The 23,866-nt window shown below is 35.7% G+C and overlaps 1 protein-coding gene across 8 annotated transcripts in view; it reads right to left on the bottom strand.

The window, feature by feature from the left end:
- Zzz3 (zinc finger ZZ-type containing 3) overlaps window positions 1-23,866 on the bottom strand; it is a 107,657-nt gene that overhangs the window by 66,018 nt on the left and 17,773 nt on the right. For 4 of the 8 annotated variants that reach the window (XM_047529453.1, XM_047529433.1, XM_047529485.1 and 1 more), the window contains exons 2-3: window positions 252-386; window positions 104-174 (exon numbers count right to left, since the gene is read on the bottom strand). The exons of 1 other annotated variant lie outside the window; for it this stretch is intronic. The gene's annotated coding sequence lies outside the window, so the exon portion shown is untranslated. Of the gene's footprint in view, window positions 1-103; window positions 175-251; window positions 387-17,915; window positions 17,987-23,866 lie in introns of those variants that run through there. 3 more of the 8 variants (XM_047529445.1, XM_047529467.1, XM_047529459.1) reach the window with 2 other exon arrangements.

Here is a 23,866-nt window from a genome sequence, read left to right as displayed (position 1 = left end):
ATTACCATCCTAATTAACAGGACTCACTTCAAGAACATCATCCTGAAGATATTTACCAGATGAGTATATGTGCAATTGTTATTTTCACAGAACTGATACTTACAGCTGAGTTCTACCAATATTAAGAAAGACAGGATCCTGAAGACATGTTTCATAAAAGTGTATCAGGATACACTGAAAAAGAAACTTAAATCAATTTACTTCTAACTCCATCCCACCTAGCCTTAATTAAGATTACATTTTGTTCTTACCTTTTTAAAAGTGTTTCGCCTAGTATTTGATTCCCAAGCGTCTGTATTTATCTGTCATCACTGTTAATATATCCATGTTACATTGAGACTTCAGGTATTAATTATTTATATTGTTCTACTAGCACAACTTGGTATCTGTGAAGGGAAACCACAATATGTCACTATGGCTGTGTTACTGTTTACAGATTTGTGGATAAAAGTGATAATATTTCTAAATACTTATATAGGACACTTCATTTTCTAATAAATTTAATAAATAATTCTTTATATTTAGTCATGACGTGATATTTTCAGAGTAAGATGATTTGTTAATATTCTCAAATTATTTTCAGAGAGTACCCATAAACAAGTTTTCTAAATTTAATTCTAAATTAAAACTTCTGCAGGGAGCGCCTCAGACTCTTTTATTGACTACCATTGTAGAAATATCTTATTTTCTAAAAGACCATAACAACTGACATTAATATGAAAGCACTTTTTTGTGTTTTATAAGATTAAGAAATTAATCTATAATGCCTAAGAATGAACTAAAAGCATCATAACTTTCAATTAATTGAAACTTTTTTTTTTTTTGGTACCAGGGATAGAATTCAGGGGCACTTAACCACTGAGCCACATCCCCAGCCTTATTTTGTATTTTATTTAAAGACATGGTCTCACAGAGTTGCTTGGTGCCTCACCATTGCTAAGGCTGGCTTTGTGAACTGGGGATTCTCCTGTCTCAGTCTGCCCCCACTCGGCCCCCAGCTGCTGAAATCATAGGAATGTGCCACGTCCAGCACATTGTGAATTTTAAACATTTGGTTAGGGCTAGGGATATAACTCAGTGATAGCACTGGCTTAACAGCCATGAGACCCTACGTTAGCTCTCCAGCACCAAAAACAAATTTAAAAAATAAAAAATATTTGACATCTTTTATTTTATTTATTTTTTTCAGTATAAGGGTTTGAACGCAGGAATGGCTCCGTACCACTGAGCTACAACCCCTGACCTTTTCATTTTTTTCTTTTGAGACACGGTCTTGCTAAAGGCTTTGAACTTATGATCCTACTTGCTCAGTGTCCCCTCATCACTGGGATTATAGATGAGAACAACCATGACCAGCTGGTTATCTTTTAATGTAATCTTTTTACTTTAGACTACACCCTCTATAGGACTAATATGTCAAAGGTATTTTAGAAATAAGTAGAAATTAAATGACATTTAAAATAATCAAGGGGTTATTGGTATAGCTCAAGTGGTAGAACTTATGTGCAAGACTGGGTTCAAATGCCAGCACCCTAAAATTAAACGAAGATGTATCTATACAAACATTCCTTAAAAATAAGCTTCATAAAAATGAACTTGGCTGATTGCAAGTCTGAGAAATACAGTCATGTGACTACAATGATAAAGAAAAGCATTACATACTTTTTTTCATTTAGGCCCAGCTACTCAGGAACCTAATAAGGCAGGAAGATAGTTGAGCCCAAAAGCTGAAGGCCAGCCTGGGTAACATAGCAAGACTCCATCTTAAAAAAGAAAAACCACCATTGTTGAACTTTAAGTCATTTCAATCTGCTTACAAGTAGGAAAAATATGAGTGACTGAAGAATACTCATTCATATACATCAAAAGAAACCTTTGAATGCCATCTTAAAATGATTCACCATGGTGTGCTGCTCCAAATTCCTACATGATAAAAACAGTAAAAATCGATGAGGAAAATGCAGACAGCAATACACTTGTTTGTGGATAAGATCTGTTAAGAGTTATCAACCTTTGGATCATTTCAAGTGAAAAGCTTCATTAACAAAAAGAGATAAAGAAACAATGGGGCTAAGGTTGCAGCTCAGTGGCAGAGAGCTTGCCTGGCACATGTGAGGCACTGGGTTTGATCCTCTGCACCACACATAAACAAATAAATAAAATAAAGGTATTGTGTACATCTACAACATATATATATATATATATATATATATATACACACACATTATATAAAATATATATGTGAAGTGGCTAAATTTTTTTTCTAAAAAAAAAGAAACAATGATATCTATCCCTCAAAACAATTCTTGACTCATTTTTTTCAAATGTTAAAAGCTAACCTTAACACCATGAAAAATTAACCCAAATCTAAGTAATCATAAATTCAACAATTTAAAAAAATTTTTATGCTACGAGAGTCAAAACACTCAGCACCTACTCTGCACTCTTTATTTCATATCCTATGAATTTTAAATTTAAGCTTTCCACAGAAATTCTATGTGCTTTCAGGGCAGATAAACTACTTTATATTATGACAAATTTTAATAATTTTTTTATTTGAGTTATTTAATTATAACTTCGTTCTAGAAATTTAAAAAATCTAGCTATATTATGTTTTTAAAAATATACAAAACAAAATGAACTACTTAAGTCCACTTCCTAAAGCCTTACTTTATTTATTCCTTGATACAGACAGTGCTTTGCTTGTTTTCACATACTAATAAAATTCACTGACTATTCAAGCATTCAGCAGCAGATCTAAAAACCAATCTTCACTGAAAAGAATTACTTTTCCTACTACTTGCAGTCTAACACTGGTACTACTGTGTTAACTAGATTACAGGCTCTCAGATTCATGGCACACATGAAATCACTTCAAAAGTGTACAGAAAATCTCACTAGAAAATATCAGTTCTAGTCATATAGCAAAGTTCAGAACCACACCACATACTATAAAACTGTAAAGTCCAAGCTAAATGCAACCTAAATTATGAGATCTTACAAAAAATTTGTAATAATTTCTTATGAGATTAAGGGGGGGGAATCAATATAGACTCAGGTTTAGCATCTAACTGTGGTCATTACAGGTAAAATATAGACTCAATATAGAGTCAAATCAATATAGACTCATGTTTAGCATCCAATTGTGGTCATTACAGGTAAAAACACACTAAATATGAATACTATGCTTTTGTTTTAACAGGTTTTTGCTGGGGATTGAAGTCATGGCTTTGCACATACTAGGCAAGTGACCTACCAATGAGCTAGTCCCCAGTCCCCTACACTATAATTTTAAAAGAAACTGAGAGATATTCAGTCAGTTGGTAAATCAGATGAGATGGTGCACTGCTGTAACCCTACCTATTCCAGAGGCTGAGTTGGGAGCATCAAAAGTTCATTACCAGTCTGGAAAATTTAGCAAGGTCTGTCTCAAAATAAAATTTTTAAAGGGGTTGGGGTGTAGCTAAGTGGTAGAGTGCTTGCCTTGCCTAATCTATATAAGGCCCTGGGTTCAAGTGCCAGTACTACAAAGAAAACCCAGTCAATTGTAAAAAACATCAAGACACCTTTCTTAAGACAACATTTCAGTCACTTGCTATAAAGAGCTGAACAAAATTTTTATTAAGTACAAATTATGACCACAGAGTCCACTGTCCTAGCCCCCTAAATTATTTAGAATCACAGGTTCTATTTTGGATGATATCTACAGATTTTAGAAATAAGCCTATTTCATGGTCAACAGCAAGTAGTATTTAATTAGTGGAAGGAGACAGAAATGTGATTGTCATCAATGAGCAAGGCACTTTGTCTATCTTTATTTTTTTCACCAGCAAAATGGCAGACAATACCTGCCTACAAGTTCACAGGGTTATTATGAAGTTCAGACAAAAAAGATCAAGTCTTTAGGTATTTTTGTATATTTGTTATCAAACATTAGCAAGCAAAGAAATTCCTGGATCCAACTGTCCCAAATATCCAGATACAGCAGGTCTGGATATGAACACATAAATTTTCATTATAATCAGGCACTTCAGGTCACTCCAATGTAGGAGCTGCTCCTCACGAATGAAGATAATACATTAAGCTGGGCGTGGTGGTGCATGCCTGTAATCCTAGCGGCTGGGGAGGCTGACGCAGGAGGATCAAGAGTTCAAAGCCAGCCTCAGAAATTTATTGAGGCTCTAAGCAACTCAGTGAGACCCTGTGCCCCTGAGTTCAATCCCAGTATCCAAAAAAGAAAAAAAGAAAAAAAATCATACTTTACATCACTTTCTTCTAAAACCTTTGTGTTCATTAACCTAGTTGTGTTTAAAATGCACATTTCTAAACTTCATCTTTAGAAATTTGGATCGGGGATGGGGATATAGTTCAGTTGGTAGAGTGCCTGCCTCGCATGCACAAGGCCCTGGGTTCAATCCCCAGCACCGCAAAAGAAAAAAAAAAAAAAAAAAAAAAGAAATTCGGATCAGTAAATAGTGCCCAAAAACCTTCTTTTTATCAAATACTATAGGTGATTCAGATGTACACAAGGCATGATCCATCCTTTTAGAAAATCTGCATTAGGTTCTTCCTCCAAAATATTTCTCCAATTGTTCCCCACCTCTGTATTATCATCACCTATGACCATCCTTAGGCCTTCATCATCTTGTATTTGAACTAGCCCAAATGCCTTCTAATTATTCCCTCTACTTTGCCCCTTAAAATGCAGTCTACAGAGTGATATAAGATGCATATGTAATTAATGCATACCTTCCTATCTAAAAGTTTTTCCAAGGGACTTCCACTTCTGGCCAAGAGAGAGTAACAGGCAAGATTTTTATGCTCCTACCTGAAACAACTAAAAATCTGTGCAAAGTGTACAAAAATGTTTTTCACACACTAGAAAGTAGATAAGACAATGACAGAGAAAAAACAAATGAGGTAACACCTAGAATTGCCTTAGTTTATTGCTTGGACAGTTTCTAGGCTGCAGATAGGGAGAGGAATTGCAAGCAAGGTTAGCAGTTTCCTTGAGTTAAGATGATAAAGTGAAGAATTTGGGGAGGTCATGGTAGCTAGAGTCCCCAGCACATAGTACCAGAGAGGAGAAGGTTGAAGAAAACAGTGAACAAGATCTTTAGAAAAAGAAAGAAAAAAAAAAAAATCTTAGATCTACAAAGGTTACCCTTAAACCGTGAGCTGAATATAGATTCATATCCAAGAGAAATATCCATAATCAAGGTCACACTGAAAATTGTGTTGGCCAAGGTAGGAGTACTTCAAGTTTGAGGCCAACTTGGGTAACTTAGCAAACACCATGTCTCACAATAAAAAATAAAAAGGGCCAGGCAAGTTGGCGCACACCTGTAATCCCAGTGGCTCCAAAGGCTGAGGCAGGAGGATCTCAAGTTCAAAGCCAGTCTTATAACTTAGTGAGGTCCTAAGAAACTTGATAAGACCCTGTCTTAAAATTAAACTAAAAAAAGAAAAGGGCTGGGATGTAGTTTAGTGGTAAAGTCAGTGGTAAAGCACCCTTAGGCTCAATCCCCAATACAAAAAAAAAAAAAGTATATGTTCTAAAAACTGCTTGAAGCATTTTAGTTATTTGGAAATAATTGGGAAAAATGACAATCAGTGAATTTAAAAGGGTTCAAGTAATATAAATGATGATGACAATCAAATTAAATTAGAAACTAATAAAAAAATGTGTCTCAAAAATCTCTAAACCAGGGATCAGTGGTGAATGCCTTTAATCCCAGGAATCAGAAGGCTAAAGGAAGGCAATTCCAGGCTCATTAATTTAGGGAGACCCTATCTCAAAATAAAAAAAAGGGATGGAGATGTAGCTCTGTGGTAGACTGGTCCTAAATTCAATCCTTAGTAACACACACACAATCTCCAAATACCTGGAAATAAATAGTATGCCTTGTTAATGTAACTTAATAACTTATCATTTAGAAAAAAAGAAAGGTGCTGAGCACAGCGGCACACACCTTTATCCCAGGAACTCAGGAGGATGAGGCAGGATTAAAAATTCAGGATTATAGCCTGAGCAATTTAGTGAGGTCTTAGGCAACTTAGTGAGACCCTGTCCCAAAATAAAAAATAAAAAGGACTGGGGATGTAGCACAGTCAATCCCCAGTACCAGAAAGAAAAAAGGAGAGAGAGAGGTCTCAATGACTTCAGTTTACACCATAAAAAACTAATAAAGAATAAAATAACCCATATAAATAGAAGAGAGGAAATAACAATAAATAGAAATCAATGAAATAAAAAACAAAGACATAATAGAGAAAAATTCATAAACCCAAAGCTGACCCCTTAAGAAAACCAATAAAATTGAGGCTGGGGTTATAGCTCTGTGACAGAGTATATTTAGCATATTTGAGGCCCTGGGTTCAAAACCCAGCGTGCGCACGCGCGCACACACACACACACACACACACACACACACACATACATATAAACACACACTCATACATCCCTGATAAAAACCAATAAAACTGATAAATCTCTAGCCAGACTGATCAGAAAAAAAGTATAAATGATCAGTATTAAGAAAGAAGTGATACTAATATAGATTCTGTAGATATTTTTGAACACTTTATTCATATTTTAAAAGAAAATTATTCTAACCAAGAGTACCAAGATAATTCAATGGGCAATGAACAATCTTTCAATAAATAGTGCTAGGACAACTGGTTATTCACATGCAATAAACAATGACGTTGAAACCCTAACTCATCCTATGCATAAAAATTAATTCAAAATAAGTCAAAGATCCAAATTTGAGTTAAAATGATAACATTCTTTGTTATGATGCTAAAAACATGAACAACAAGGACAAATAATCTATATGATTCCACTTATATGAGGTACCTAGAGAGTTAAATTCATCAGAAACAGAATGGGAACTGTCAGAGAAAGGGGAATTATTGCTAAGTGAGTAAAGAGTTACAGTTCAGTGATAAAGAAAAAAAAGTTCTAGAAATAGCAGTGATAGTTACAGTTATACAAGAATGTGAATATACTTACTGTCACTAAACTGTACAATTATAAAAGTTAAAATTGTAAATTTTTTGAAAAGTGTATCCTAATATAATTAAGAAACATTAACAAAACACAAGGAACCAAAGACAAATACAGATAAATTGAAATCATCAAAATTAAACATAGTTAGGTATAATGGTATGGGCCTGTGGTTCCAGTTACTATGAAGACTAAATCAGAATTATTTGAGCCCAGGAGTTGGAACCCAGCCTAGGCAATGCAGCAAGACCCTATTTCAGAAAATAAAAAAAACATAAAACCTTTCAATGTTCCATGAACTCAGAAAAGGTTAACACATTCTATTTTATGGAATGAAGCACTGTCTAATACTAGAATAAAAAATAAAGCAAATTAATATCTTAAAATTGTTTTAATTTTTGCTTAAGAGATTTAGTGTTCAACAAAGGCACCAAAAGGAAACTGCTAATAACTTCTGACAGTCCTTGAGGAATACAGGAGACCATTATTATTAATAATAGTAATAAAGTAGAAATAACTCAAATGTTCATCAACTACAGAATAAATAAACAAAACAAGGTATATTGGTATAATGGAATTCAATCATTAAAAGGAATGAGGGACTAATATATGCTACACCACTGATAAACTTTAAAAACAATATAAGTGAAAGAAAACACTTTAAAAAGTTTACATAATATGATTCCATTTATATGAAATGTTCAAAATAGAAAAAGAAAATAAGTGGTTGCTGAGATTCTGGGAGGATCAAAAGGCTAGAAAGTAAATGGGGATTCTTTAGAGTGATGAATATGTTCTGCAGTACTTTATGAGTATACTAAAAATCACTGAAATGTACAGCTTTAAAAGGATGAATTTTGCCAGGAGCAGTGGTGCTTACCTACAATCCAGGCAACTTGGGAAGCTGAAGCATAAGGATTTCAAGTTCAAGGCCAACCTCAGCAACTTTGCAAGATCACATTTTCAAAATAAAAAATAAAATGGGCTTGGGGATGTAACTCAGTGGTAAAGTGCCTCTGGGTTCAATATCCAAAAAGGTGAATTTTATATTATAGCATGTATAAATCTCAGGGAATTTTGTTTGCTTTTGGTGTGCTGGTATTAAACTCAAGGCTTCACGTATACTAGGTAAACACTCTACCATTGAGCTATACCCCCAACCCTTTATTTATTTATTTATTTATTTATTCAGGAACTGGGATTGAACTAAGGTTGCCTCTTACGGCTGAGCTATTATTCCCAGTCCTTTTTATTTCTGAAGCAGAGTCTAACCAAGCTGCTTATGGCCTAAGATGCTGAGGCCGACCTCAAACTTGCAATCCTCCTGCCTCAGTCACCCAAGTCACTGAGAATATAGGCATGCACCAACGTGCCCAGCTTTTCATTTTTAAAAAGAAAATATTAGCTGGGTCACATGGTGCACACCTATAATCCCAGAAGCTTGAAAGGCTGAGACAGGAGGATTGAGGTATAAGTTCAAAGTCAGCCTCAGCAATTTAGTGAGGCCCCAAGCAACTTAGCAAGATCCTGTGTCAAAATAAAAAATCAAAAGCATGGAAGATGTAGCTAAAGCACCCCTGGGTTAAATCCTCAGTACCAACAAAAGAGAAATATGTACTATGGAAGGAAGACAGGGAGGAAGGGAGGAAGAAAATACCCATATAGTTCCAGAAACTTTCTTGGAATACACTGGGGAGGGGAGCAGGGGACATCATCAGTCAGTCAAACAGGACCTATATTACTAACTTGTGTAACTTGAGTCATTTTTCAAGCTTCCTTGAACTCCAGTTTCTTCATCTGTAAAATGAAGAGGCTAATTTTTAAAATGTATTTTGAAAATTGATTGTAATATATGTTAAGGAAATAAGCAAATCATAACAGGAATAATATTCGTCCCCCCAAAATCTGCATTTGTTCTCTTTCCATTTCTATCCTCTAACTTGACTTTCAACACCAGATTAGTTTTAGCCAGTTTTTTAATTTGACATAAATAGAATACACACACACACACACACACACACACACACACACATATAATCTAAACATTTTAAGTACAAGTATACAAATTGTACCTGGCCTTTCCATCTCTACCTATTCTAAATCCTCACCAATAGCTAACCAGATCTAAACTGCAATCTTCTATCACAGAGATTTTTCAACCCTAGCTAAGTATCACAATTATTTGTGGTACTTATTTAAAAAAAAAAAAAAAAAAGGTAGCAGGAATTTCTAATTCCAAAGGTCTAGAATTCAGTTCAGTAGTAATTTATTTTTGTAATTTTAAATTTTTATAATTTTTGAATTCTCCATTGAAGTACAATACACATGAAGAGAAGTGCACAAATCATAACTGTATAGTTGATTAACTGTCACAAAAAGTAGAAGTATGCATTTTTAAGTGTTCCAAGGACGGTATAATAAATAGCAAAGGACTAAGACTTTTTATCTACATCTCAAACATCTTTACCTTCCTTTTTTTTCCTCACCTAACATTTATCTTCCTCTCCTAATCACATATCATATGCAACCAACCACCTCTTCCAAAATGCTATATACTGCCAGCAAACCCTGTGCATAGCTCTTACCATACCACTGAGAATTTGCAGTATTTTCAAAACTTTGTTAAGTCAAGAACACGTAATTAAACTATATCCTGGAGAAAAAGAAGAAAGTGAAGTTACTCTAGTTAAAAGTAAGGTAAAGTGACAATATGAAAGCTTCCTCAAACTATCCCCCTACTTGTTTGAAAGCTACTATTTATTATACTTTACTATTTCATTTACCAAAACTATTTTATGGCAAGGTCATTCTTATTTTTTATCTCCCTTGTGCCTAGAAATTCATTAAACATTATTATTGGAACATTATTCAAACTAAGAGTAAATACAGAGGATAAATCAATAGGGGGGAGGGAGCCAGAGATAAGGGGAATAGTATATTTAGAGCCCCTAAAATAGAAAAGGGCTTGGAATGCCAAAGGAACTGAAATGAGGTCAAAGAGGCTAAAATCTAGTGGGTATGAACTCTCAAGGTGCCAGACCATGAAGGGATTTATAGGCTATAGCAAAAATCTGATTTATATTTGCTTTAATGTTTTTATTTACTTCTTTAAATTTTGATTATTTATTCTACCAAAGAATTTTAAACAGGAGAACAACAATCTAATATGTACTTTTCTTGCCTTGCTGAGGACTGAACACAGGACCACTCTACCACTAAGCTACATCGCCATTCTTTTATATTTTTTGATATAGGATCTTACTATATTGCTAAGGCTAGCCTTGAACTTGAAATCCTCCTGCCTCAGCCTCCTAAGTCACTGGAATCACAGGTGCACATCATTGCACCTGGCTTCTTATACTATGAAAAGATCATTTTGACTACTGTGTGCACTCAAGCATAATGGAAAAGGAACACATGTACAATAATAAATGTGACTGGGAGAATAAAAAGTTTAAGCAGAAAAGTGACATGATCCAATTTTGTTGTTTCATTCATTTAAAAAACATTTAGTGGGACCAATTATGGTCTTAGCACTATTCTGGGCACTGAGAATACAATGGGGAACAAAAAGTCCCTGCTTTCACAAAGTTTATACTTTGTATAAAAAAATAAAATATATGTTATGGTACATGAGAAGTGCTACCAAAAAAAAAAAGCAAGGAAAAACAATAAAGAATAACAGGGTGTCAGGAAGGAACTCTCTTACGGCCTAACATTTATACTGCAATCACGTAGGGCCTGATAGGCCATAATAAAGATAGCATTTTATACTGAGATGAATGCCACTGGAGAATTCTGACCAAGGGAATAACATGATTTTGATATTTTAAAAGGATCAAACTGCTATGTGGAGAATGGAGTGTAGACGCAAAAAAGTTGGGAGAAAAAAAAATGGAAGATGGTTTGAAAGGCTATTATTGCCCTAAGAGAAATAATGGTGAAGTTATCAGTGGAAGAGGTAAGAAATGATATACTTCAATTTAAATTTTGAAAGCAAACCCAAGAGAATTCAATAATACTCTGGATTTGGGTCTCTGGGTGTGTGGAGAGGAGTGCAGGTTGGGAATAAAAGTTTCTTACACACTTTTCCCTCCACCCAGGCAGCATTCTTCAAGGTTCTATCCTAGTCTTCTTCCTGTTCCCACTCTTTCATCATTGCACTTCACTATGCAGAGCTTCCCTTAATCTAAATGAATAGGTTCTACATTTCTCTTGAGCTTCAGTTCTATATATCCAAATGCCTGCCAGACTCAATAAGAACCCTGAATTCTACTTGTTCAAAAAAATCCACCATCTTCCCTTCAACTAATTACAAAACTTTACACCAAAAATACAAAGAACCCAAACAATAAATGGGCCAAGGAACTGGACAGACACTTTACAGAAGAAGACATACAGGTGATTAATAAATAGATGAAAAAGTGTTCAACATCTCTAGTAATTAGAGAAATGCAAATTAAAACTCTAAGATTTCATTAGATTAGAATGAATGGCTTTTATCAAGAACACAAACAATAATAGATGTTGGCGTGGATGTGGGGAAAAAGGCACACTTTTACACTGCTGGTGGAGTAGCAAATTGGTGCAGTCACTCTGGAAAGCAGTGTGGAGAATCCTCAGAAAACTCAGAACAGACCCACCTTTTGACCCAGTAATCCCCACTCCTTGGTTTATACCCAAAGGACTTAAAATCAGCATACTACAGTAACACAGCCACATCAATGTTTACAGCAGCTCAGTTCACAATAGCTAGATTGTAGAACCATCCTACATGCCCTTCAACAGATAAATGGATAAAGAAACTGTGGAACATATACACAACAGAATATCATTCAGCCATAAAGAAGAAGAAAATTATGGCATTTGCAGATAAATGGATGGAACTGGAGAATATCATGCTAAGTGAAATAAGCCAATCCCCAAAACTCAAAGGCTGAAAGTTTTCCCTGATAAGTAGATGATGATATATAATGAAGGAGTGGGGTGGGGGTGAGAGAAGAATGGAGGAACTTTAGATTACATAGAGGGAAATGAGAGGGAGAGGTGTATGAAAAATGGTGGAATGAGACAGATATGATTACCCTATGTACATGTATGATTACACAAATGGTATAATTCTATATCATGCACAACCATAGAAGCAAAATGATGTACAGCACTTGTGTACAATGAATCAAAATGCAGTATGTAAAATATAAAAAATTTTTTAAAAAAATTTAAGTAACTGATACAACAAAATACCCTATATTCCAAAGCAAAACCCTAAGAATAACCTTCCTAATTTCCTAGTCCCGTCACCCAACCTACCCATACATACACATATCTGATCATTCATGATACTTTTTTTTTTAGTACAAATATGTACTTTATAATGTCAAAGTACAAAAGTAAAGAAAATAATTTTATTTCTTTGAAAGATCAGTTTCCTGATAAAAATTCTCCCTTGGGGCTAGGGTTGTGGCTCTATGGTAGAATGCTTGCCTAGCACCTGTGAGGCACTGGATTCAATCCTTAGCACCACATAAAAATAAGTAAGGGATTATATCCATCTGCAACTAAAAATATTTTTTAATTCTGTCAATACCTTTTGTATCATCTTCTCCTTTTGTTGCATTTTTCAAAATCTGCTGCCCCGGCGGGGGGGGGGGGGGGGTGTATGGGTATGGATTTTTTTTTTTTTTTGCATTACAGGGGATTGAACCCCAGGAATGCTCTACCACTGAGCTACATCCCAACCTCTTTTGTTTTTTATTTTGAGGGAGGGTCTCACTAAGTTGCTTAGGGCTTCACTAAATTGTTGAGGCTGGCCTGGAACCTGTGATCCTCCTGCCTCAACCTCCTGAGTCGCTGGAATTACAGGCATATGCCCTCCACACCCAACCACATTTTTCAATTTCTCCTTACCACTATGAACTCTTGCCTAGACTCCAACAAGTTTCGTACAAGGTCTCCTACATCAAATCACAATATGGTGCAACTTGTCTAATCATATTAGCACTCTCCTGCTTTAAACCCTTGAATGACTCTCTATGGCAAAGTCATACCCTAACCTCTCCAATTTCATCTCTGCCAATTCCACAGCAATGCCTGTAGTCTCAAACTACTTTGAGTCCTCAAATTTTCCATATTCTGTATTCCTTCTTACCCTCCGTGTTTTTCCTTGAACTTTTCTCTACATAGAAGTATAGTTTCCTGCCATCCCTCACATTCTATTCATCTAAGTAGACCTCATTCTAGCTTTTCTGTTTCAAAATAAAAACATTAATATAATGATGTTCAACTAATATATGTTAAACAATCCATACTTCAAGGAGCTATACACAAGTCTTTCATACCATTTAATACTCATAATTACTATCAAAATTCCTACTTTACTGATGATGAGATATACTGAGAAATTAACTTGCCCAAGGTCAAAGAACTAGAGATGGTAGATTCTGCCTCAGTCTCCCAAGTCACTGGGATTACAGGCATGTGCCACCATGCCCAATTCTAAAAGTAAATTTCCAATTAAAAAGTATGTATTTAGGGGCTGGGGAGATAGCTCAGCTGGTAGAGTGCTAGTCTTGCAAGCACAAGGCCCTGAGTTCGATCCCCAGTACCACAAAAAAAAAAAAAAAAAAGTAGGTATTTATATATGTTTCATTATATATACTTATGTATATATAATGATATCATATATAATTTGAATGTTGCCTCATTTTATAACAATACAGGGAAATGTAAAAGGCCATCATGTCCAAGGTACTTGGGTTAAGAATATTTTAAAATTTTCCATTATTTTTCCAAGTTCAAAAAATGTATTGTGGGCCTGGTGCAAAGGCACATACCTATAATCCCATCAACTAGGGAGGCTGAGGCAGGAGGATTCCAAGTTCAAGGCTAGACTGGGCAACTTAGTGAGACCCTGTCTCAAAATAAAAAATAAAAAGAGTTAAGGATGTAGCTCTGTGGTACAGTGCCCCTGGGTTCAATTCTCAGTACCACAAAAACAAAAACAAGAAACAAAAAGAAAGTAAAGAAATGTACTGTGGAAGGAAAGAAGGGAGGGAGGGAGAGAGGGAAGAAAGAAGATAGGAAGGGAGAAAACCTCCATATAGTTTCCAAAATTTTCTCTGAATAAATTGGCTATTTCTATTTCCTAGACTCAGCATCAAAACACTTCATCCAGCAATATTTAAAGTTAGGTAATTTTTCACTTCTGGGTCCATCAGCCTTTTCCCATGGGTTTATAAAGTCATTACAGTTTTGTAGTTCAGCTTGACATAAACTCCTCACAAGGGCAAAATAAAGGAGTTAGTTTTTCGTTTCCAGAGGTGAAATCTAAAGTCAGCCTCTATTAGCTAAATCAGTCAGACTCCAGGAGTCTAATGGTAAACAAACCATTATGCTATTCTTAATTATATATCAACAGAGCATGTTTATTTCTGCAGTACAAATTTTGGCCTATAGAGCAAAATAAAGAAACCTAGGAAGACTGGGATAAAAGCATTTGAAAACACTGGAAATGCACAAAACCCAATGTGAAAAATTCTACAACATGAATTAAAGATGATGGCTGTAAGGTATAGATGTAACCAGTGCATATATTTAAGAAGCAATTTAGTATTCCGAAAAAAACAAGTTTTGGGTTCCAACCTCAACTAAAGAACTTCCTTGTTGTGTGACCTTAAGTAATTAACCTCTGATACCCATTCTTTATTTGTCGAATGCAGGGAAAGCATTTCTACCTCATGGAATTGTCCTAAGAATTAAACCAAATAAATTATATCAAGTAATCACAATGTTATAGTACAAAAGTCAAGAAATGTAATAATGATTACTAACATTATATAAACTATGTCAGACACTATACTTCACATGCATTATCTCACTTAAAATTCTCAAAACTGTATGATGGTTCTTAAGACTCTTATTCTACTCATATTACAGATAAGAAAACTGAGGCTTATAAAAGTTAGTATTTCAAACATTAAAAAGCTAGTTAGGTGGCAGAACACTGAGTCTTAATCACTCTACTGAAGCCAAGGTTTACAATAACAAAGCACTTTTTAATATAATAATAATCTCAAAAGGAGATACGAATTTCCCTTTATATGGCAACAGACTTAAGGAATGTCAATGATCAAACAACTAACAGAGCCATAGCCTGAACCCGAACTTAGGTCTTTCCGGGTTTTTTGTTTGTTTGTTTACTTTTTTGTTTTCCTTTTGGAGGTACTGGGATTGAACCCATGTGCTTACACATACTAGGCAAGCCCTCTACCACTGAGTTACATTCCCAGTTTGGGTCTCAATACCTAAACCAGAGTTCAATACATAAGACTGGTGCTTCTGCATTATAAAAATAATTCTATAAACACTTTAAATGAAGAATTTCCAAAAAGAAAGGAAAATGGATAGATTGGGGGGGGAGACGATATGTGAGCTATATTAAAACTTTCCCAGGCATGATAGTACATGCCTGTAATCCCAGTTACTCAAGAGACTGAAACAGGAGGATCATGAGTTAAAGGCAAGACTGGGTAATTTAGCAAACCCTTTCCCAAAATAAATTAAAAAGGAAAAAGGAAAAAAAAAAGGCTAGCCCCAGGCACTCTGGTGCATGCCTATAATCCTAGGGACTTGGGAGGCTAAGACAGAATTCAAAGTTCAAGACCAGCCTCAGCAATTTAGTGAGGTCCTAAGCAACTCAGTGAGATCTTAAACTGAAAAATAAAAAGAGCTGGGGCATGTGGCTCAGTGGCAAAGCACTCTGGTACGGAGGAAAAAAAAAAAAAAAAAAAGGCAGGCTAGAAATGGAGCTCAGTGGTGAAGCACTTGCCTAGCATGCTCCAAGTAGTGAGTTCAATCCTCAGTACCACAAAAGAAAATTAAAAAAAAGACTTCCTTCCAGTGGCAGCCAACATTTATTTGAGAATATCAGTAATGATTTCATAGTACTTCTATGAAATTTATGAGAAAAGCTCAGTGCTAATCAGAAGTCAAAGAGAAAATATTTTGACAGGTCTATTGCTGTTTTCTATGGTATGTTTCTTGTTTAATGAAGGACATCATTTAAACAGAAAACTAGAAATGAGGGCTGGGGAGATAGCTCAGTCGGTAGAGTGCTTGCCTTGCAAGCACAAGGCCCTGGGTTCGATCCCCAGGACCCAAAAAAAAACCTAGAAATGACAATTTTATACTTCTTTGTAAGTCATTCAATGTCCCTGCAAAGTCATTCCCTATCTTTATTCACAGAAAGAAAAATATTATCATCTACTAAGAAGCACTGGAACCTGAACATAAGGCCTTGATACTGAAAGTACCTGTCACGTTTATTTCCTAATAGTCATTTTCTATAATAGAAAATTTAAGAGAAACAAGTCAAACAATTAATACTGATAAGCATGATCAAATAAATGACTGAAGATCAAAATTAAATTATTTTTTTCTAAATGTACCTTTACTTTGGCTGGATTTATATGTTCTGCTATATAAGAATATGGTGAGACCAATTAGAATGGCGATTATCAAGAACACAAGCAACAATAGGTGTTGGAGAAGATGTGGGGAAAAAGGTACACTCATACATTGCTGGTGGGGCTGCAAATTAGTGCAGCCACTCTGGAAAGCAGTATGGAGATTCCTCAGAAAGCTTGGAATGGAACCACCATTTGACCCAGCTATCCCACTCCTTGGCCTATTCCCAAAGGACTTAAAATCAGCATACTACAGAGATACAGCCACATCAATGTTCATAGCTGCTCAATTCACCATAGCCAGATTGTGGAACCAACCAAGATGCCCTTCAACTGATGAATGGATAAAGAAACTGTGGCATATATATACAATGGAATATTACTCAGCCATAAAGAATGATAAAATTATGGCATTTGCAGGCAAATGGATGAAATTGGAGAATATCACGCTAAGTGAGATAAGCCAATCTCAAAAAACCAAAGGATGAATGATCTTGCTGATAAGTGGATGATGACACATAATGGGGGGTGGGAGGGGTTAGTGCTAGGGTTAGGGTTAAGTTTAGGGTTAGGGTTAAGGAGGGTGGCAAGAATGGAGGAAGGAAGGACTGTATAGAGGGAAAAGAGGGGTGGGAGGGGTGGGGGGAAAGGGAAAAAATAACAGAATGAATCAAACAACATTACCCTATGTAAATTTATGATTACACAAATGGTATGCCTTTACTCCATGTACAAACAGAGAAACAACATGTATCCCTTTTGTTTACAAACAAACAAACAAAAAAACCATGGTGAGAATATGGCCATTTCTAAACCAGGAAGTGGATCCTCACCAGACAAGGCTCACCAGAATCTGACTGTGTCTTAATTTTCTCAGCCTCCAGACTATGAGAAATTTCTATTGTTTCCAAGTCACCAAGTCTATCTATGGTTTTCTGTTACAGCAACTCAAATGAACTTCGGTGACAGCTAATAAAACAGAAAGCCAAACAGACAAGACTCTCTCCAGTAACAAAATATAAAAATGAAATTTAAAGTGGTCAAGCAACAGAAGGAAGCCAACTACTTCAATTTAGCTCTGCCTGAAGCCATAAACACCTGAAGTTTTCATTTTCCTAAGTAAAAAAAAAAAAAAAAACTTTGTTGATTTATAACACAATCAACAAGGGGATGCAGCTCAGTGGTAAAGCACCTGCCTGGCATGCACAAGGCCCTAGGTTCAATCCTCACTACCACAAACAAATAAGAGAAGAACTTAGATGAAAAAACTCTATATCCCATGAAATAAAGCTGAAGAAGCTGCATTTATGTTAAAGATCCTAGACTGTTTGACTTTGGTTGACTAGAATCTCACAATAATGTAGAGAGGGAATGTTGAAGATCAAGAGTTAAAGTTATCTTGGGTTATCATCTGTAGTCCCTTTTAATAGCCATTTACTTACTATTAACTTCTCCATCATATATAATCCTCCAGATATCTAGATGAAACTGTTGGAATGTATCACTAAGCTTGACACCAACCTAAAGCCAAGAATGGAATAAAGATAATATCAGAATCCTATAGAAGTCTCAGCAACTTAGCAAGGCCCTAAGCAAGATCCTGCCTCAAAATAAAAAACAAAAAGGCTCAGTGTTTAAGCACCACTGTGTCCAATCCCTGGTACAAAAACAAACAAATCCTACAGAAAAAATTTCCCTACCTTGCTATAGCCTTTCTACCTGATAACCCCCATCTATTACTTCTGTAAATACAAGGATTCATAACTTTCTTCTGTTCTGTGACTATTATTAAAGTCAATGTAACCTTAGTCATGTCATTCAGGGTAATAATTCAATAAGGTTTATATAAAATGTCTGAAAAGCTTGATGTAAAGATTCTATTTTTATAAATGTATCCTTTTATCAACTTGCAGTTTTGTACTCAAAAATAATCTTTCATCCCTGTCTAATTGCATATGGCATTCTGAAAAAGCTTACAAAAACAAAGTCACAATTCTCAAGTGCTTGCTTTAAAATAGTTAAGACAATCTTAAATTTTAAATAATTTTTTATGTATTGTTTTAGTTGTAGATGGATACAACACCTTTATTTATGTGGTGTTGAGGATTGAACCCAGTGCCTCACACATGCTAGCAAGCACTCTACCACTGAGCCACTGCCCTAGCCCTAATAATTTATTTTTGACAGGGTCTCACTAAGTTGCTGAGGCTGGCCTTGAACTTGAGATCCACCTGCCCCAGTCTCCCAAGCCATGAGAACTTATAATAATATTAAAATAAAATTCTGCAATACTGTCTTTAGAGTGCTTATATATTTTTCAATTTGCTAAATTTTCATAATTTTATTCAGTGTTTTTTTGTTTTTGATTTCTGTCTTTAAGAATGGTATTTAAAGCTGGGCAAGGTGGTGCATGCCTATAATCCAGCAATTCACGAGAATAAGGTAAAGAGGATGTCAAGTTCACGGTCAGCCTGGGCAAATCATGAGACCCCATCATAAAAGAAAAAAAGGGGTTGGGGATATGCCTCAGTACTAGAGCACTTCCCTAGCATTACCTCCATCTTAAATTGCAATTCCCAGCACTGTCAAACAAGCAACCAAAAAAATTATTTAGTACTGTTTTTAAGTCACACACAGGTAATAAATGATTATTTACCTGTCCCAAAATACTGAATGGTTTTTGTCAAGACAACAATAAAGTACAAGAATTAAGACCAGAAGTCTTGAAAAGCAAATGAAATAATCAAGGAGACAAATCAAGATAAATACTCATAACAAATTAGGATATTTTACCATTCCTTTCTAATAGGACAAAGTTCTCCCAGAAATATGTTTTGACATCACTGTCAAGGACTGAATAACAAAATACAGAGACCTTCAATCTTATCAGATAAAATAGCTTCCTCTAAATTCTTGTTTTTTTTTTTTTTTACTATCATTCTCACAGAGTACAAAATATTTTCACCAGTATGCTAATTAATCTCTAAGCTGACTTCACCACCACCTCTAAGAATCTATAAAGGATGGAGCTGGTGATGTAGTTCAGTGGTAGAGTGCTTGCCTAACATATGCTGGACCCTGGTGTACAACTCCAGGCAAGCACTGAGCATCACACAAAAATTAAAAAAAAAAAAAGTTGAAAAACAATCTATAAAGGAAGAAAAGGAGCTGGGCACAGTGGCACACTCTTGTAATCCCAAACACTTCTGAGGTTGATGCAGAAGGATGGCAAGTTCAGTGTCAGCCTCAGCAACTCAGCAAACCCTAAGCAACTTGCTGAGACCCTGTCTCAAAATGCAAAATATAAAAGACTGGGGATATAGTTCAGTGGTTAAGCACCTGAGTTCAATCCTCAGTATCTCCTGCATCCCACTCCCCCCAAAAAAGAAAAGGAGCTCCCAATCTAGTTTCCCCCAAAACATAAATACCAAAATAAATAATATATAGTCAATTCTCATTATTCATGGTGGTTATACTCTAAAATTCACAAACCCTCAATTAGCTGATAGAGACACTAGTGGAAAATGAGGGTCAAGTTCCTGTAAGCCTCTGGTTAAAACATTTTTATCAAGTTATAAACATATATCCTTGTTTTGCATGTTTTTATTTAAAAATGCTTTATTCAATTAATTTTAATTTTTTAAATCTGTTGTTGATCCACTGATTAAGAGTGAACTCACAGTCAAGAGTATTTGGCTGAATAAAACTTATCTAACACACATATTTATCAAAACCTCCTTGTACTTGGGAACTACACAGCAATTCAGCTCCACATTTGGATATCCTTTCTTCTTCCCCTTTTATCCCCCTTGGTACTGGGGATTGAAGCCAGTCAGGTTCTTCTGCTTGCTAGGGAAGCATTCTAGCACTGAGCTGCATTCCCCAGCCCTGCAGGGGTCACTCTAAACAGTGAAATCAACCCCAAAGAAAGCACCAAAGTGAGAAAGACACAGCATTTAATTCACTTCAAAAAGGATACTTGTTTACAGTATGAAAGCTATCACCTTGTTTAACCTCAGTTAGGAATGTGCACATCAGGGGACTCAAATTTCACCACTTTGTACATGTCCAAGAATGACAGTAAAAGCACCAGGAGTAATGATTTTGGGGTTAGGAATAATTTTAGGGAGTAGATGAGTTTACAATCACAGAACTCACAAATAATGAGAGTTAACAGTATACATCATAATCATTAGTTCTACCTATATGTCTTGACTCTGACTACAAAATTTTATGGAAACATTAGTTATCTCAATACTGATCCGAAGTAGTCACAAAATTTCTGTAACAAGTGAAGCTTCTGAAAAAAGTTATGAGGGGAAAAAAGAAAAGTAAGATCTTGCTATGCAGAATGTCTCCCTACCATAATCCCAGCTATTTATTTGGAAGGCTAAGGCAGAAGAATCCCAAATTTCAGGCAGGATCCAAGTGATCCTGCCTCAAAATCGGGGAAGGAAAAAAAAAAAAAAAGCCTATAGTTCAGAGGTAGAATGTTCCTGGGTTTAATCCCCAACATAGCAAAAAAAAATTAATAAACAATCTTGTATATTATATGTCTGTGTCCCTGATTATTTCCTTAAAACAAAGTTGTTGGATCAAAGAATAGGAACTTTTTTTAGGTACCTGATGGACAAGTCAAGCTGCTTTTAACCATACCTGTAAACCCAGTTACTCAGGAGGCTAAGACAGGAGAGTCACCAAGTTTGAGATCAGCCTTGGCAACTCAGCAAGACCCTGTCTCAAAATAAAGTTTTAGGGATAGGGTGGGTATGTAGCTCAGTATTAAAGTGCTTGCATAACAAGTGGGAGTTCAATCTCCAGTATTGAAAAAAAAGAAAAAAGAAAAATGAAAAAAGAAAAAAGAAAAATTTGAGGAACTGTTCCAAAATTAAAGGAGACTATAAGACATAATCATCAAATGATTCTTGGTTTTAAAGAGCTATAAAAGCAATTATTAGCATAATTTTAAAATTTTGCTTATGAACTGTAAATTAGATAACAGCATTAAATTAATGTTATATTTCTTGATCTTGACCATTGTAAGTGTAATTTGGAAATAATCTAGTTCTTATGGGAAAACAGTCTTGGTATCCTGGATCCAATCCTGCTGTATGGAATAATTCGTTACTGCCTTTAATTACCTGAAAATTACTGCCCCTATCTTTCTTCACTCATTCTGGCAAAGTCTATTCTTTATCACAATAAGAACTCAGTTCCTTCAACAGTTCTCAAACACTTCATCATTCTGGTTACGCTCCTCTTGATACATCCAATTTTTCATTTCCTTATTCTTTTAAGTATACCTTTCAGAAGCAAAGCCAACACTGTAAATGTGTTCTAACCAATGTGGAATATATACTATATCCCCTCATCATGGGCAGAATCCTACTAGTGCTGCCTGGTACTTTGCTTATTTTGGGGTTTTCTTTTTTAAGTAACTAACACTGTTGGATGTCTGAGATTATGCAAAACCAAACTCCTGAAAGTGTCTACTGAATTCAGCTAGTTCTTCCTCCAAAATTTAATTTTCTTTTCTCAGTTCCCATACCATTAAATCCCTCTGAAGTTTTTAACCAAGTCATCATTCCTTCCTTCCTTTGAAACTGTATCTTTGACCACCTCCATTTCCTCCTACCGGAGAAAATTTTTTCAAACCTCTCTATAGGCAAGGTCATTAACACTTATTCAGATAATTTTAATCTGCAGTTTTATATTTCTAGTCTCAATCTCCAGCCCAAACTTCATATCCAAAACCAGCATATTCTGTAGGGCACAGTGGCATACACCTATAATCCCAGCAGCTTGGAGACTGAGGCAGAGGGATCACCAATTCAAAGTCAGCCTCAACAATTTAGCAAAGTCTTAAGCAATTTGGCAAGACCCTGTGTCAAAATAAAAAGTTAAGGGTCGGGGATGTAGCTCAGTGGTTAAGTGCCCCTGGATTCAATCCCTAGTAGCAAAACAAAAATACAACAACAACAAAAACAAAAAAACAACCAAAAACAACAACAAAAAAAACCCCAGCATATTCTGGACTCTTAACCTAGATGTCCCCCAATTACATTTTAATCAACAAGTACAGGGGGCTGGGGAGATAGCTCAGTCAGTAGAGTGCTTGCCTTGCAAGCACAAGGCCCTGGGTTCGATCCCCAGCACCCCCAAAAAAAAAAAAAAAAACAAGTACAAACCACTCGTTATTTTCTTCCTACTTTCCCAAAGTTACCTCCTCTCTATATCCACATTCTCAGTGACAAATATCTACTATTCCAAACTCAAAAACCTAAGATATCTTAACTCATTCCTTCTTCTAACAATATACATTCAACAAACCCTACTTGTTCTGCCTCCACAAGGGGAAATTACTTTCCAATCTTTCACACCATTAAAACAAGTAAAGCCTAGCCTCCTGTTCCAGTCTATTCTTTATCAGTCCTGACCAATTTTTTTCTTTTTTTTTTCTTTTCTTTTTTGCAATACTGAGCATCAAACCCAGGGACAAACTTGGCGATCCTCCTGCCTCAGTCTCCCAAGTCACTGGCACGTGCCACTGTGCCCAACCTGATTTTTCAAAACAGGAGCAGCAGCAGCATAAAAGAACAAACAATGGGAAAAAAAGAATGATTTCCCCTCATCTTCAATTCTTGGAAAATTCATTTCTCAAAGCCCAATTCAATAATCCATCAAAATTAACTGCTCTTGGGGTACACCTATAATCCCAGCGACTCAGGAAATTGAGGAAGGAGGCTCACAAGATGGAAGTTAGCCTGGAGAACACAGCAAGACTCTTAAAAGAAAAAGTAAAAAGGGGTGAGGATGTAGCTCAGTGGTAAATCACCCCTGGGTACAATCTCAGGTACTGTCAAAACTTTTTTTAAAAAAAGCAACTTACAAAACAATCAAAATAATTAAGGCCTTAAACTTGAACTCAAAAGAAACCAAAAGGCACCCTCTTGAAGTTCCACTATTACAGAGGCAATTTTTATTAAAAATTTCACTGTGTCCATCTGTGGAGTGAGGAAAAACTACATAAACAAAGAAAGCTTCAAGATCAGTATTAGGCTGATAAACAGCCTATGGAGAGATGGTGAGCTCGAATGTATCACACGAATATCAACTAGCTTGAGATAGCAAAATTACTCCCTCAAGTAAGTGACTACCTAATCTCCAAGACAAATTAGTATTAAATAAATACTGAAATTAAGTACATCAAAACCATGATATCACCAGGTACAGTCGCATACACCACTAATCCCAGCCCAGAGGCAGAGGCAAGAGGGTTCCAAATTTGAGGCCAGTCTCAGCAATTTAATAAGGCCCTACGCAACTTAGCAAGACTCTGTCTCAAAATAAACAACAAAAAGGGCTGGTGATGTGACTCAGTGGTAAAAGTACC

This window comes from Sciurus carolinensis, chromosome 1, assembly GCF_902686445.1.
Source record: "Sciurus carolinensis chromosome 1, mSciCar1.2, whole genome shotgun sequence".
Classification (NCBI taxonomy): Eukaryota; Metazoa; Chordata; class Mammalia; order Rodentia; family Sciuridae; genus Sciurus; species Sciurus carolinensis.
The sequence above is the reverse complement of the archived record's forward strand: the minus strand, read 5'-3'. Positions and strand labels throughout refer to the sequence as shown.